The 14,614-nt window shown below is 37.0% G+C and overlaps 1 protein-coding gene across 5 annotated transcripts in view; it reads right to left on the bottom strand.

Moving 5' to 3' along the window:
- Positions 1 to 14,614, bottom strand: part of SUGCT (succinyl-CoA:glutarate-CoA transferase) — a 327,347-nt gene that overhangs the window by 14,886 nt on the left and 297,847 nt on the right. The gene's annotated exons all lie outside the window — the stretch shown is intronic.

Genomic DNA, 14,614 nt, shown 5'->3' with positions numbered 1-14,614 from the left:
TAACATCATAACCAGAGATGTTGAACTCTGCTCTGACTTGGTGCTGCTAGATTGCTCCTGAACACAGTATAATTTAACAGTCTAATCATCAGTCTAATCATCAGATTACAATTCCAGTATAAGGAACTGATTCCTTGTATCCAGAAATACCTTTCCAAAGCCTGTGTTTTAGTTAGTCTTCCAATTGTATTTGTATTCGACTATTAAAGAACAGTTTATTGTTTTATTTGCCTTTGTATTGCTTATCAGATACACTTACATATCAGTATATAGCTCTTGCCCAAAAAGAAATTACATGTTGCAGAAAAGACTGGAACCTTACTTGCTAATAACTTTGACACGGATTTGACTGAAAACTGCCTTTTAAAATATGAACTTACATTGCTCAGCAGTAAATCACAAGGGCTCACACAGGTGAATTAAATTTTAACTGAGCTTTCCATTCTTAACAAGGCAGCCCAGTTTCAGAAAGCCATATCAGCCACTTGCTAATCCACAAAGCTCAGAGGCTATCTTCTACACTAAGCATGCAAAAATGTTTAATACTAACACAAATACCTTTCATAGATTATTCTGATTCTCATGCTGATTTCTAAGCCAGCTGTTCTCAGACTGATTCAATGTGCAGACTTCATTTTAAACCAGAGTAATTCCCTAGTTACCTGCCCTATAACTAGATCTTACAGGTGTAGGGCCTGTTTGTAATGCTTGTTCATCTAGTTGAAGGAAAAAAAAATCATAAAATCAAAAATTTTGTGTAGCTTTCTTGGATTTTACCGTGTTCTTCCCAACCTTCAGATACTATATCAACAGAAGAATGCCAGGAATTACTTCATGCTTTATATATGTACCTGTTACAGATTATATTCATTAATTTCAAAGCCAGATGCTATTTTTGTTTAAAGGAATCCTTGATGGTACACTTTTTAAACATATATACTATATATTTATTACATTCTGGTAAGAATAACTGCTTGCTATGAGATACAAAGATTTAAATCTACCTTGATTATAGATCTATTACAGTTTTTCTTGTTTCCACATAAGTAGTACAACTAGCTTCCTGCTCCTCCCAGGGCTTATTCTCTGTAGGGAAATTTCGATAAAGAAACAACACCAAATACGAAGGAAAATGATGAAAATATATGAAACTCATCAAAAGAAAAGAATCATCATCTAATAGTAAGGTCAACCATAGTACAGACTGTTGAGCTGGGAATTCAAACAATTGGATTTTAACCAATCAAATCTGTGATCACAGGCAAATCATATTCCATTGCCATATCTTTGTATTTCCTGTCCAGTTCTGATAGACTTGTCTATTTAGATTATGAAATGTTAGGAACTCCAGTCACTGCTTACTATTTGTTTATACAGTGACTGAGAGAATGGCCTCACTTTGTACTGGAATGAAACACAAATAATAATTTTCTGATATTCTGTCTCCCAGAGATGCTTCAGAGGAATATGAAGCACTGTCCCAAGTTATATCTGATAAATTGTGCATTACTCTGTGGTGAGAAAGATTTCCTTCTAATCCAAAATACATCTGTCTTGCTGTGCTGCAAGTGATAGTTTCTGGGCAGAGAGCATACTAATTGCAGGATTAAACTCTTAGCTAACTCTTGGGTGGAAACACTTTCCCATAATGTAGTAGAAAACACATGTTGGCCTCCATCTGCAAACTCTTGAACATCACAGCCCTGATCTTGATCAGGATATTTAGGTACTCTATTGAACTATGTCTGCACAATATAATGCAATTAAAATTAAATAATAACTAGCTATCAAAAAGTATTATTGAGATTTTAGTGGCTCCAGTACTGCTTAGCCTAGCTTAGTTACTCTTTGAAGGCAGAGACAATTGTGCTGGATGTAATGAATTCTGCACCTCCTTCAAATAAGTAGCACACAAACTTAGAGCTGAAAACTTAACTGATTTCTGCTAAACATCTTAGGTTCATTTTAACTTTACAAAGACACAGAGATTTGAAACTTTTTAAATCTAAAGTGTATCTTTGCATATAATATTTTCCTGCAGTATTTCTCATTTCCATGGATGTACACATTATATACTATTCTCAAAGGTGAATGACTGACACTGCTGATATGAAACAGATCCCATTGGCAAGCTTCTAGAAACAGCTGGTCCCCAACATCTTTTCTTCCCATGGGTACGTAGAGAAGGCAGATACCAGACTGCCAAACACAAATGTGGAGGAAATACTGCAGAAATTATTCTGTGTACATCCCATCTTCTTAGGGCTCTCCAGTCAAAAGACATCTTGTTAACAAAGTACTACAATTCCCATATTGTTAAAACGTACTGAAAATACTGGAGGCAAACACACTTTCAAGAAAGGCTAGATTGTTTGATGAAGTTATGTCTTTTTTCAATCTAATGTTTATGGTTGTGGTTGCAGTGCTAACACGCAGTACAGCTCAATCAAGAGTTCTCTGTTTGGAAATAGTGAAGCAAATCCCTATGCCAGAAAGCATTAGTAAACCTAAGAGCAAAGCTAGCTAGGTGAAGGGGGTGAATGGAGTAGGACCAGGTGTGCAGTGGGTTGTGGCAAGAAATGTTCTTTATCCTCAGAAGATCACAAAAACAGATTTGCATTTGGGAAAACACAGTTTTTCTAGAGAACAGGATTAAGGATTCTAGAGGAGAAGGTAATTACTCCCATCCTCAGCTGCCAGCATCTTCTAACTCCTCTCTGTCCTTATCTTAAAGTGGCCTAACCAATCACCTGTTACCACAGAGAGGTCTGCCTTTCCAGCTAAGCCATTTCTGTATTTCTCTGCTTGGCACTACTCTTTGGTCACATTTACCAGCTATAACCAGATATGGACAAAACTTCTCCCTTTCACAGAGACCATAAAAGCTAACATAAAAGCAGAAGAACATTCATAGTGGCTCAGTACACAAGACCAATCTCTGAAAATGCTTAAAAGTAGATGCTCTTGAAGGCCTGTGAGAATACAGGAAGACCATCCAATATTTCCCCCTGATAGTTTTACAGCCTCTAGCAAATCACCATCTAGCTCCAGTATCCCATCCCCTTCTTATGCATACTGCCCCATTCTGCCCAAATCTCTCTGCCTAGTCTCCTATTAACCAATGCTGACTTAAACATCCTGGGGTTAATCAACACAAGGAACTTAATACACCAGGAGACAATCTATTCCATATAGCTCCATTACTCATCAACTTTTAGTGTTCTTTTTTTGTTCCCAAAGCCCACAATTCCCCACAGCATTTTTCACTGAAGCCTGAACCTTATTCTCACTCGATCCTTTTCCCACCCTTCTCCAAAAACTTCTACTGACTTTAAATATAGAATACTCTAAATGTGTGCTATTCCTCACTATTTACATTTTTCCAGTTTGTTCATTAATCGATGCACTCTCTCACCTATTTCCTCCATAAAGCTGACCAGTTGCACATTGTACAGTGTAAGCAATGCTTCAGACAGAAAGATTAGCAAGCGTTTCTGACTAAATTGACCATATTTGTTGAATTCTTCTTCTGGATTTCTTAGATCTCTGCAGCTGGGACTTATCCTTAATGATAAGCCAAGTAACCCCACTTTGTAGCATGCACTGCACCAACATGTTTTAAGCAGGTGTGGGAAAATTCAGCAAAGCACTAATGACTCCTAAAAGCGCTAACAGAACCTCAATTCATGATGAAAGCTGTAATGCCATTTTAATATATAGAAAGAATTTTTTGTGATTTCTGTCTGGGTCACCCGGTCCTCTTTAGAGGCTGACCACAAACCAAACAAAACCAGAATCAGCTCAAGAAATCAAATACAGTGGACTTGTTTCATTTTACATTACTTTGAACTTTCAGAGAAACTATATTATTTATGTACATGCAACAGGAATCTTAGGGTACCACAGACTTCTATATCAGGTATGAGAAACAGCCTTTCTTGTCAGGGAAATATAAATGCTGATTTCTTGAGTGACTCAAAGGAAGAACATGGCCAATGCATCTTTATTCACTCTCCTAGGTCAGCCAACAGGAGTGGACTTTTTAATGTAAAAAGTCCATATACTCAACTTCATGAGCATGGCACTGCAACAGGATAATCCAGGAGAGCAAATGCTTCCTCTCCATCTTTATTCTCAACCAACTTTGACTCATAACATGACTAGAGAGAAATAAGACCAGAGTTTTCACAAATGACTGCCTAGGAGCTCAGGATGCTTTTACTTTTAGATCTGAGATGCTTGTGGTAGCCCTAATTGAAAAGAAGTCCAGTCCCTGAAGATCAGTCCTTAATATAGCTTCAGTTGGGTAACCAAAAGCAAAAACCCAAATCATTTATCAACTTTGAAAAGTTTGTCCCAATTAGTATTTTTGTGCTCTAGTTGATCTCTTTCGTAAAGGTTTATGAATCCTTTTGAAAAGGATCAGTCCAAATGACATTAAAATAACTGTGTTCTGCTTGGTTTAGAGAGGCAGACATGTATGTTCTATATGTGTGGAGAACACATCTAATTTATATAGTGTATTTCCCATGACATGTGGGAACTGCTGTTGAAGTCTATAGCAAAAAACAGCATGCAAATAATCCTTACATCTGTATGCAAGCAAACCCACAAATTTCACAGAAGTTGCTCACATTGGATGTTTTTAGATTGAGAAAGATGTAAAGGAATATCCTGATTTTTTTATTATTTTTAATGAAAGCAGTGATGATTTCCTTAATCCCACTCATACTAACTTATATTTTACAACAAGAACAGTTTTTTATGGGGCTCAGATCTAAGTTTTTAAATTAAGCTTTGACTCTTGCTATCCACATTTGAAGACCATAAACAGTGATGCTTTGAAATAAGAGATTTAGAACCAGATTTGAGAAATATTTAGTCTTTTAAGCATATTAGAATATTTGAGAAATATTTAGTCTTTTAATATATTTGAGAAATATTTAGTCTTTTAAGTGGAAAATCAATTTAAAGGATTGTAAAAAATAACTTAGGAACCAACACATTTTGGTAAAACTGGGCTTTCAGATCTTTGAGCACAGAAATAAGGTCCCTTTCTTAGAGGCCACAAACTGATAATGTCAGGAAAGTAAATCACTGATGACTTTAAATCCTTTATTTGTATTCTGGATAAAAATGATAATGAAGACATACAAATAATGTGCTATTTTCATTACAAACTAGTACCAAGTTGAAAATAACCTTTCAGGGAGAAACTGCAGCTAAAGGAAAGTTCTTAAGAAAGGAAGGAAAAAAAAGGTGGAAAAGAGAAAGCAACTGTGAATGTGGAAAAATAATCAAGGAAAATGCTATTATGATTTAGAAGTGCCTATGTTCTTCCACATCTGAATCCTCATCCACATATGTCAAAATCAATGGTAATAATAGTAACATAACCATGTGGAGAAATTCCTTGACTGCATTATAGTAATGTAGCATAGGACTGGGAATACATTGAAATCAACATCTTTCCAAGATTTGGAAATTTTAAATTTAAGTGGTAGAAACAGTGAAGGTCAATTAGCAGACTGATCAGCAAGGTGTGGTGTTTCCCTTAAGTGCAAATCAAATATAGCCTGTGATTTAGGAATAAGTTCTTCAGAACTGTTAAAAAAGAGAGGGAAAAGAATTAAAAACTCTACAGAGTTTTAATACACTGTGCATAAGAATGAACACATGTAGAAACCCCACTATTTATCATGTGATGAATTCAGTATAAGTTCTTGATCTTACACTCCAGTATAACTACAAGTAATTTCATTAATTAGGGGTATAAAGAGTTTGAACAAGAAATAAATTCCATACCAAAACATCTAGATTTCCATTTCAGCTGGTCACATGCTGAAAAGCATCCTAAGCCTTATCCTTATATACACAGATGTACTGGTATTATATAGATGCATGCACACTTGTACTTATGAGATGATTACAAGACAGATAGATATAAATACATACAGCAAACATACTGTCACTTCCATTTTTAATACACTAATATTTTCAGGTGCTTACTGTCCACATGAAGTATATTATTACAAACAGGAGGCACATTGTTTCAGGATGCTACCTTCTCAAAAAACTCTGATTCTTGTCGAATAACATCTTTGACATTCCCAGTACAAATCTGAAGGGGAGTAACCATTGGACAGAGACCTAAAATTTTAGCACTTGCACTCGCTATACAGCTTTACATAAAGTAGTTACTCTGTGGTTGTGATCCACCAAACCATTTCAGCATGTGCCTAAATAACCCAGCCTCCTCAGCTGCAATGAGTGATGATGGTATTTGCTGACTTAACTCAGGTTATTGTGAAGATCTCAGTAGCACTAGTGTGGAGAGAGGAAGTTTTTAGAGCAGCTAGGACATTGTAACCAAGATGGCCACCAAATTTCCCTTAGAACGACAGTAAACTTTTTCTATGATCCATGCCAACCTGACTGGCTGCAACAGTAGTGAACACAGTTTACAAGTAGTGAACATCTTCCCTTCATGGTGTGTGTCCCACTCAGCCCTAATCCCCACACTGTCCACAGTCTGGCTAGGTGTGCCATTGCCTCATTTGCACTGGTATATCCTGTTTTCTTTCCAAAACAAACTAGGGCAGATGAGAGCAAGGGGCAATGAGAATGCAGACCACAGAGAGTGGGGATGCTTAGCCAGCAGGATCTATGAGCTGTGAATCCTGTCCCTGGGTGGCAGAGAACAGGCTTTGAGAGATCAGACATAAAGAGCAGAAGAAGCAGTGCTAAACCAGAGCCTGGAATATGTCCTTTCTCCTCTGCAGGGAAAAAAGAATGGCTCAATGATGAGTAGGTACTCAAGGACAAGAAATTTATATATTGTGACCTTAGGGAAATTGCTCTTTGTCCCTGTGAAATGGGGATAACTGTTATTAAGTGATTCCCAAGGTGAGGTTTATGATTTTATCCCTTGCTTTGATGAAATGATAATAGATCCAGTAAAGTATGTTAAGCAAAATGGACCTGTATTTTACAATTAAGTTTATGCAAAAGAAGTTTAACATTGATACAAATGAAAAGCCAAACTTATTTTTAAATTTTATATGAGTTGAAGTAATTGCTACTTGTGACAAAAATGAAATAATCTGCTATGATTACTAAGGACACTGCAATACCAGAATGGACTCTTCCTTCTTTATTTCAAAGAGAAAAGCAAGGTCACTTTGAGCATTTTGCCCAAGTATTAGCCTTCTCCTGTGGAGAACCAGTTCTAAGAAAAAACAGAACTTTATTACCAATACTGAATGAAAGTGCCAAATTATTTAGACACAAGTGAAACTGCTATCTTTTTGATGCAGGTACCTAGTCAAGAATGTACCTACTACCTGCCTGCTAGAAGTGATTTTATGCAAGTAGCTTACAACTGCTTTCAGATGAATATGATTTAATAACTTTGAGAAAAGGCTTTTGGCAATTCAGATCTCGATGGCTGTATTTTTGTCATACATGAAAATGGTCTAATCATCATGTTTCAATTAACACCTCTTACAGCACAGCTTATTGTCCTTGTCTCTCAGTTTCCTCTCAAAATAGGTGGCAGATTCTGAAAAGGATCAAATATTATGGAGTCTTCCAAAGAACAGCTTGTACAAAGGATGAGACACTGAAAGCAAAGAAAATGAACCTTCAGTTTAGCAGGGTGCCTTTAGGGCTTTAATAGCAAAGGCTAAAACAGCAACAGAAAACTTTTCCAAACTGGTTATGTTTAGCTGATCTAATTCTGTGTACTGCCCCAAGGAATTTGAACACGCATTGAAACCAAGGACCTTCTTTTACACAGGGAGACATAAAACATAATCCCATTGACTGTAAGGCAAGTAACTTCCAAGAGATTAGCTAGAGCGATTTATTTGCAACAGGCTTGCCACAATAATAACTTTTCAGTACAAACACACAATGTTTGTCTTTAGCAAAACAGTTTCACTTCATTTTCTATCAGAGGGCCACCAATCCTTCGTGCCAGAATTTCATAAAATTAATAAATCTACTTCCATAATCCTTGCTGCTTTTACTGACAAATGTAATAAACTACAGGATACAAAACTCTGCAAGCCTACTGGGATTCATTTTCTTTTTTTTCCTTGACAACCTTTACAGAGTAGCACTTCTGAGACATGCTCATGTGCTGTAAACCTAATCCTTAGCAATTTCCCCTTTTCCCAAATAACCCAAATATTTTATGAATAGTGAAGGATTTCCTTTATCAGACAACACTTGTTGTTTGTGTTGGGTTTTTTCCCTACGTGAGTTCTTCTCAAGGAAATACACTTTGAAACAATTGGATGTTTTTAGGTAGACTTTCAAAATATATACTCTTAAGGAAACAGGTAAAACTTGGCTAAAAAGGAGGTGTCCTACACATTAAAGAGAACTGAGAAGAAATGAGAGAGAGAACTGAGAGAACTGAGGCCAAACCTGGTGGGACCTACAACCAAGAGTGTCTTTCTAACCCTCTCACAGCAGGCATTTCAGTGCCACTTTTAATGCTTTTATCTCTGTAAAAAATTTGCCTGTTTTTGTTGTTGCAAATCACTCATAGATTGATTTTTCAGCGTTGATGAGCCAGTGAGGTCACATAGGCTCCTAATATTTTCTGTTCCTAGTCCTCTCCAAAATTTGGGTGATGCCCACACTCCATCAGTAACAGAAGGTGTTGCCCTTCTCATAGAACAACCACACTCACATGCCTGTTTTCTGCAGCTAGGTCTGCACCTCTGCCTCTGACCCCATCCTTTGCCTTATGTAATTTTAGTTGGCAAGTGTTTTAATACACACACACACAGAGGCCTACAGTGATGTGATGTCAAGCAATCTTGTGGAAACAGTGCCAACACAATGGAAATCAAAGTATACTATAGCATTGATCCATCTGCTTAAAAACTCTGATTTTTTGCTACTGAAGGAGCAGTGTGAAATACAACTCTTCAGGAAAAAGCACACAGGTTCTTGTCACCTTCCTGCTACCCCACATAATGGCTCTAGTCCCAACTTTACCTTATCCTTCTGCTGCAGAGACACCGTTGATTTGCCTGGGAAGTGGGGAATAGGGTACTATTGTGCTAATAAGCACAACTATTCCATTATTTCTTGTTTATTCTGAAAGGACCAATAAAGGGATAAACACAAATCTTGGCTGGAATAACTGTAATAAAAATGGTTGAGTATGTTTTTTGACAGTTGGTTACCTTCAGGAAGTCCTTAAATAGTCTAAAACTCCCTCTCCGTCAAGAAGAAAGACTGCTTATAATTTCTTTAAACTACAAGCAACACTTAAGAAATTAATTAAATTGGAAAAAAATCATTTTGCTACACATTCAACTCCAATTTAAATATTACACGAGCACTGAAAATCTGAAGAAAATGCCCTATGAGGCATAGAAAACAATTAGCAGGCAAAAAAGATGTATTCAGTGCACCCCTCGCCCCGGAAGTCTAAGCCAATTACAGTAGAAATGGTCAGTGATTCAGCACAAAGGTTCCTTGGCAGCCTAGTGAGGAAAAGGCACAACTCCAGCTGGGTCACTCAGAGAAAAAAAAAATGCAATAGTGCATCATAAGGGCAAGATTTGAGTTTGCAGCCCTTAAAAGGGGGGGCCATTTAATTCAATCCATATAATTTCTAAGAGGACCTTCTTCATTTACATTTGCTGTCAAAACATAAACCTAAGAGTCATTTGTTAACACAGGGTCAAAAAATCCTGCAGCCATCAAGGGTCTCTCCCATAGCTTAACTCAAGGAAAGATGCATTTCTGGAGGGGCATACTCTGATACTTCTGGGAAGAACAGAGTGCAACCCAAAATTTGGCCATCGGGGATTTCATCATGCTTTTCCTGAAAAAAAAAGAGGAGGCCAGAAAGATGAGCTTCAGGTAGTTGCTCTGCAGACATGCTGAAGGAACCTTGATTTTAACTGATGACAGAAATAATCCAAAAAAGAAGCTTGGGGGTTGTTTGGAGTTTGGGGTGGGTTTTTTGTAATTTTTTTTTGTTTTGTTGGTTTTTGTTGTTGTTGTTGTTGTTGTTGTTGTTGTGTTTTGGTGTTTTGTTTTGGTTTTGGTTTTGTTTTGGTTTGGTTTGGTTTTTTCTGACAAGGGAGCCAAGATTTTGGTCATTGTCAGAGCCAAGACAAGATGAGATGCAGATCTTCTATCTGCCATAGGCTGAGAACTCCGGTACTTGAGTATGCATGAAACATTTGTAAAATTAATCTTGGAAGAGCTGTAGATCAGAAAACTTTTAATGGAGAAGATAAAACAGAGGAAGGAAACACACAAAGTGGAGAGAGTACACAGCTATGGAGGGAAAAAAAAGTGAACTTTTTAGGACCCAAAATACTAGAAACAGCAGGAGGAGGAGAGGAGAGTTTGATGTTAAAAGTGATGAAAATGTGACTGAGATGCTTACCACTGAGATTCAGAAAAAACGCTGGAGCAAGATGGGAGCTATGAAGCAAAGTCATCACCTGCAGCTGAGCAAGTTCTTATGGTCACAAGAATGTGCTCAGCCAACTGTGGTTGACTCGGTGAATAATGCAGTTAAGAAGAGGAATGAAATAACTGAGCTAAGGGATGGTGGGGTAGAGGCCAACAGCTGATTTGACAAAAGACAGCAAAAACAAAAAAGCTAATTTGAATGGATTGTGTCTGAAAAAAGTCAACTGCATGGCCTTAAGATTCTCGCAGAAAGCGAAGGAAAGCAACTTCAAGATACATTCTCAGCTTCTGCAGTTGTCCAAGAAGTGTTTTTAGCAATAAATTTATCTTGAAGATAAAGCTGTAGACAGAAAAAAATATTTGTCTTTTAGGAATGTTTTAAAAGAATATGTATGTATGATCTTATTTGCCTAAAAATAAAAAGATCATCTTAAAATAAAAGCTTTTACTGTTAAAAAAGATACTCCAAACAAACTCCATGTCTTCTTACCCTTCTATTAATAGAACTACAAAATACCACAATACAAATACTGTTCTTGTAAAACTATTGTCCTTACAGTGATACCAATTGGGTATCAGGATACCAGGGTGAGGTTCATAAATTTTACAGTCCAGCTGGAAGAGTATGTGCATGTGTTCCTGTTCCACAGCACTCTTATGAAACATTTAGAACACAACCATTTTAAGGTGTTACTGTCAATATTTAAGTAATGCTAGATGTCTTAATTTTTTAAATACTATTGTGTCAGATATTTTGGCAGTTCGTAACTACAAGAAAATAAGGATTTTATTTCCTAGTGCTCCAACATGGACTACCTGCAGAAGGCAGGCTTCACGAAAGTTTTCAGATGAGGCTGTGGAATTTCCATTCACACCTCCGTCTCAGCCTGCTCTGTCCAGCAGGATTCTGGAATGCAGAACATTCATTATAAATATTTCCAGTATTTATCTCCTGGCAGACCATCTTGGTAATGGACCCCTAGTCAAGCATGGTGCTCATAACTCACTTGAGCAAATAAGATTAAAGAACATACAGAGGTAAACCTGGTATTTGAACAACTTCATTTGATGGGGAAGTGAGAATGATAATATCTGACAAAGGGAAATGGGGTAAAATTTGACAAAGAAATAGCAGAAGGATCACAAGTAAACTCTATCAGTGTTGTCTTCTGCATTGCTCTGTACTAAATTTGCGTGTCACGTAAAAGATTTTAAATATGGTGTTACATCATGTTTAATAAGGTTCAGTTCTACCTGTGTCCTGGTTCTGACCAGAACAGGGTTAAGTTTGCAGTAGCCTGGAGGGGGCATGGCTAGGACCTGGAGGTTATTATGTACCACTTCAGGCCATTGCCAGGGGCAGGGGAAAGGGACTCTGTTCAAGGGAGAAGGGATTCCCTCAGTTGAAAGAATATGGCAGAGGGAGCTGTCTGGTATTGTCTATTATTGAGAGTATTTTCCATGTGAATAATTTTTTTTCTTATACCCTCTGTCATTAGCATTGTTGCAGTTAATGTTTATTTTCTTACCTCATTGCTGTTTCCAGAAAATTGTTCTAAATCTCAGCCTGTGATCTTTACTCTTTGTGCCTCAAATTAGAGAATGTTTTTAGTAGGAGTAATGAACTGGAGATTACCATTCCTAAACCACAACAACCTGCAATGTATGAAATTAACTGACTAGGCTTCAGATTGATTTTTTTCAATCAAATAAGGCTTTTCCTGCTTTGACTGCAGGAAAATGTGAAATATGGCTTAAGGTTTCCCAAGCTGTCATGCAAATTTTCTATCTTGAATCCCAAAAGGCTTATGGGGTCTGCAGTCCTTTCCCTTTTGCATGGGGGAAATCAAAGTAGGTAAAGCATCTTGTTAGCAGTAAACTGTGATTCTGAAGACCTCCTGGACGTCCCTGTCTCATCCTTCATTGTATGGTTCAGGCAAGCTCCAACAGACTTGGTTTCCATCAGGCCAGTAACCACTGTCTAAAATCAATACACTTCTTAGAAGTACCTCAACCATGACATGCAAAAATCACTTCTTAAAAACTCACATGTTTTGAATATACTAAATACTCACAAACCTGAGAAAACAGAAACACATAAGCCTTAAAAAACTATGATTTTTTCAGATTTTCTCTCTGCCTATGGATATACATTGCCCCTGCCATATGCCACAAACATTAAACTTTCAATTGGAAGAACAACTCTCAGCCACCTCTTTCATAAAAAATTGTCAATCGTTTGTAATGTTTTTTGACCGACAAATAGTAGAGCTGCTTCACTGAGCTATTTAAGTCATATTATTTTCAGCTGGAGAAAAATGAAGAACAGCCTAGGGAGCCCCAAAAATATGATACATTCATGCAAACTAAATTAGATTTGTATTTTTTTTTTTTTTTGTTATTAGTTTGAGAAGATAAAGGATAACCTTTTCAAGTTTTACTTTGCTTGGCATTGCAGATCTTGAACACAGAACTTCATGAGTATTAATAAACTCCAGTGCTATTGCTGATGTGCTGAGACTAAAACCAGATGGAACTACTGAAGTATTGTTGTATTTGGAATGTCTATGCAGAGTCTTTTAAAACAACATTCAGTTGCACTTAATTTTTTTTAATCATGTGGTGTCAAATTATACACCACTGTGCAAAAACTTGTCAAGCAGACTCTTGAGAAAGCATCTTTGCAGGTTTGGGGTGCTTTTGTTTTGTTCTCATTTGGTTTGGTTTGTTTGTTGGGTGGGTTTGTTTTTTTTTTATCGGGGATTGGTGGGAATAAGGTAAATCTGCAACTCTGACATTTTCCTCTACAGTCTCACTGCTGTCTTCCTGGGTGCACCAGATACCTTTGCAGTCTCAGTGGCTGCAATAATGACAGTACATAGACTTGGGGAGGAGCTGGAAGCTAAGACTAGGCAAAAGACCATTCCTCATGTTGGCCTTGCACATGTAGCTCTTCTCAGAGAGCACAAGGCAAAGAGATATTTCAGCTACCTGTTTGTACAATTATAATTGGTTTTCAAATCCTGTATTTTGACCTGAAACTTACACTGGACTAAATCTGGCTACTGTATAGCATGTCTCAGCAAAGCTTCCCCACAAGCAATGGAGCCCTTCTAAAGAACAAACAGGGCTAGTCTCCAGTAGCAGTCAATTCCTACGCTGCAATGCTTCCAGAATCACTACCAAGGGGTTCAGGAAGAAAAGTTAAATAAGGGAAGCATAGTGGATCCATTGTATTCTAAGCCTCCTGCCATTTTCCATCACTTTCACATTAAAAAATGGAACATTTGAAGGCATCCTCAGGGTACATACTTATTTTGAGTTATTGCTATTGTTGTTAAACTAGACAGAAGCTCAGCTGAACCAAGAAGTGCACAGACAATTGAAAAAAAAACTACCCTTAATCCAAAGAGTTTACAGACTGAGTTTACACTGCTGAACTGGGCAGCAGTAGAGTCTCAAAAATATGGCAAAAGATATCAAAATACCTGTATTAAAATGAAAGGTGAAATTAACAGACAGAAAATGTTCAGCTTTTCTGCATAATCCAAGGTCTATGTTAAACTCCTAGCAGAAGAACCTGCTTTTTTGCATCTCACACTGTTCCTTAAGAGATAGTTTTATGGGAGAAGACCATATTGACAAATCACCCATGAACTAATCTCTTCTGTATCTTTTACCCTCACTAACATAAGCAACTCAGGAGTTTCTCAGAAAACTAATTTTTAGTGAGTAACTAAAACATTCATAAGATGAGCTGCAACCATTTGCTGTATGTTGACTATGTCAATGTTTCTTCACAATCTTTTTCAATTTTTGCTCCTGTATTACATTTAAGATTACAGACTTCATGGAGGAGAGGCCACTTTTTAATTTTATTTTATTTTATGTATGCTGATGGAATAGCACATATAGGGATATGTTCTTCAAACATACATGTTATAATAAATAGATTAGCAACTTCAAGACCACCACTAATTTGTCCTATACAGAATTTAGATTTCTAAGTTAATTTCCTCCCCAATTTCATGTCAATAAATTAAATAGAAATGTTTAATCTAATTGTATTGAAGAACAGCCAGACTCTTTGAAGAGTTTAAGTAATGAGAAAAAAATTTAGAGAGGCTACTTATTGCATTGTACAAATAAGCTGACACATACA

The sequence above is a fragment of the Prinia subflava genome, chromosome 1 (assembly GCF_021018805.1).
Source record: "Prinia subflava isolate CZ2003 ecotype Zambia chromosome 1, Cam_Psub_1.2, whole genome shotgun sequence".
Lineage (NCBI taxonomy): Eukaryota > Metazoa > Chordata > Aves > Passeriformes > Cisticolidae > Prinia > Prinia subflava.
Note: the sequence above shows the minus strand (reverse complement) of the source record. Positions and strands in the feature narration are given on the sequence as shown.